Below are 3099 nucleotides of genomic sequence, written 5' to 3'. Positions count from 1 at the left end.
CGAGGAGGATGACTCACCCCGCGGGGGAATACCTTGGCCCGAAGCAGTGGAGGACGAAGGGGGCAGGAGGGGAAAGGCGTGAGCCGAATGATGTCATTCGTTATTCCCGTCCGGATACAACCCGTGTCCGCCAATCAGGGGCCACCGTTATCGAGTGACGTCATCGCCGCCGTGGAACCAGCCGAGGCAGTAGCGTAACGCGACAACCAGGGCCCCCCACCCCCTCCCGCCCTGCTGCTACGACGATTATTTTATTACGCTTTTTTCGTTTTTCGTCAATATTTAATTCGCTCCGCCTACCCACATATAATTCGTTGAACTATTAGGGCTGCCGAGAAATGAGAGAAAGCAGATAAACATGCATTCTACGAACCAAGGAGTACGTTTCTTGTTTATGCACTTTTGTTCTTGAAATGCGTGTATAGAGGCCGATCGGAAGGGGGGGGGGGGGGGGCAGAGTAGGAAGATCAGTGTTTCGTTTTCAAGTTTTTATCATATTTTAACCATGCGACGTGCGTACCTATTGCGTACGTTATTAGACATTGAAAGCTGTGACTACGGTTGTGAAAATTAAAAAAAAAAAAAAGTATATTACAAGCATTATGACTTTTCTCTCGTCGAAATTAGAATTCCGCGTAATCTCTGTCGTTGGAACTTAGACTTAGAGATTATTCCGTAACCCAAAGTCCTCACTAGACGGCGGATAAAGATTATACCTAGACAATACGAACGTTCGTACGCGATATTCATGTAACTGGAGAGAAGTGAGGTGGCGGATCAGGAGAAGAAGGGAGCTTTGGGATAGCCGCGGAGACTCCCGTGACGTCACGATGAAATGAAACTTTAAACGAGATCGAGAACGAACGAGGTGGAAGTGGAGAAATAAGAAGAGGAAGACTAGAGCGCTTCCGAGTATTTCCGGTGACTCATGCACATGGCTAAGTATACGTAGCCTGGCGGGATCGCGTGGGTGAAGTTTGGTCGGCGGGGGGGGGGAGTCGATTGTCGGTCGGTATCAAACGAGAACCTGCCATGACTCACCGTTAAACTCCGTGTGCCCACTAACTTGCACATGCGTGCGAAAATTCGGGGTAATCAATGCTCTATTATCGAGGAAATTCCGAGAATTTTACACTATGATTACACCCTGACGAGGGCGTTCACATATGTAGCTAGGTACGATAATTGTTGGACGCGTATTTAATTCCTTACGCTTGTTATTATGGCGTGGGTAGGTATAATATACGCTGAATTGATAACTCTGTCACGAAAAAGCGGAGTATAATTACATGTAACCATTAACGAGAGGATCGAAAATTTCGAACGGATTGTAGAATTATTCAATTAAGGAAAAATCATTTTGTTAATAGGAGGGAAAGATGAATAAAGTAAAAATATGTACGGTGTAAGCCTTCTTTTTTCGATTACGCAATCTGTGTACACAGGCGGTTTATCTGCCTATATCTGATTACTATACACATGCATGAGATATGCGTTATAATTAAATATCAATCGGGATTCACCGCGTCATGCATGCAGGTAAACACAGCGCGTTTTTGTATATTCAGTACATCATGCATAAAATTAAAAATAATATCCTATTATCATAAGAACAATGGTAGCTTGTGAACTGTAATCCGGTCATGAGATTGTTTTTCGTCTTTTTCTTCCTCCGATCATTACCGCTAGTACAAAGGATTGACACACATCGGTTACTATTTTACATTTCACTATTTTTCGTTTTCCATTGATTAATTGGCGTCCACGTGTACAGGCAGGTATAAGGCATAATTGTACGTATGTTAATACATAAGAGACAACGATTGCGGCTGTGACATTCATCTAGATTGCTTTCGGAATATAATTACACGTGGTGCGTTCAAGAGGTAAAAAAAAAAATTAATAATACGCTTACTATACGTGATGTACACAGGTACATGGAAACTTGACTTGATCGCGCAGCAGCAGCAGTGGCATCAACTATGGGTATCGAAATTGGCAGTTGTTAACCCTGAGCTAGCTCACAGTAATACACATTTATCAACTCCGCATCCTTCTAACCAAGGACGGTACAATAGCACCATATCTGGGTATCGGACCGGCATGGCAGGTTGAAACAACGTAGGTATAGACCATGCGTTTGTGGCGCGTATTTGCACCTCGGCTACGACGCGATGCATGGAATGTGGCATTGATGCGTACGTAAATACTCTACACGTGCACGTGATTGTTTTTCTTCACTCTCGATCAATTCGCAGCAGCATTTCTTTAATAATTACATTTCCGCAGATTTATTTCACAATCATGTCTACGTATATATACGTTGTACGTACGCGTTTTACGTAGAATTGCGTTGTACCACGTGCAATATGCGAACCTACCAGCCTGTTATGATTTAGAGTATGATGTTCATCAAACGACTTCCCAGTGGCACACTATTTTTTTGGCATCATCAAAACTGAAGCAAGCATTTTTTTATGTAGAAATTTCACATGTCTATGATCAACATATCGCGTACTTAGCCTTTGTCCATGCGTACTTGCGTCTCTAGTCATTGGCACATAAGATTTGCTTGGAAAGAAAACTCGTTCCAATTTTGATTCCAAACAAAAAAAAAAACGGTTTTTATTACTGTACAAATATAATTTTGTCCATTTCGAATGCCGGCAAGCTGCAGAAATTGCACATTTTTTCCCGCAAGCGTCCAACTATCATACTTACGCAGACTCAAAGCGTGTAGATATATGTTTTTCCTCATTCAACACAGTAGTCATCATCGATTTAATCGTTCGAACTATGCTGTTTTTATTGATTCATAAGGACTGTATGACCATATTTTCACCCCCATACTATTAGGGGTGAAGGTAGCGCGGCATCGCCGCTGTCGCGCCCTCTGACGTTATTTTTAAATCTAGTTATTGGTGACGAAAGCATGTCGGCAATGTGTCCGCTTTTTGCATCAGCGGTGTAATCTACTGTCGGTAAGAAGTATAAACATAGATCGTTTATCGACATGAATTTATTGTCCGAACACCTCAATGATTAGTCCCAAAAATCTGCTCCTCGTAAATGGGGTCAGGCTTCGCTCTGCTATACATG

The sequence above is a fragment of the Neodiprion virginianus genome, chromosome 7, assembly GCF_021901495.1.
Source record: "Neodiprion virginianus isolate iyNeoVirg1 chromosome 7, iyNeoVirg1.1, whole genome shotgun sequence".
Classification (NCBI taxonomy): Eukaryota; Metazoa; Arthropoda; class Insecta; order Hymenoptera; family Diprionidae; genus Neodiprion; species Neodiprion virginianus.
The sequence above is the reverse complement of the archived record's forward strand: the minus strand, read 5'-3'. Positions refer to the sequence as shown.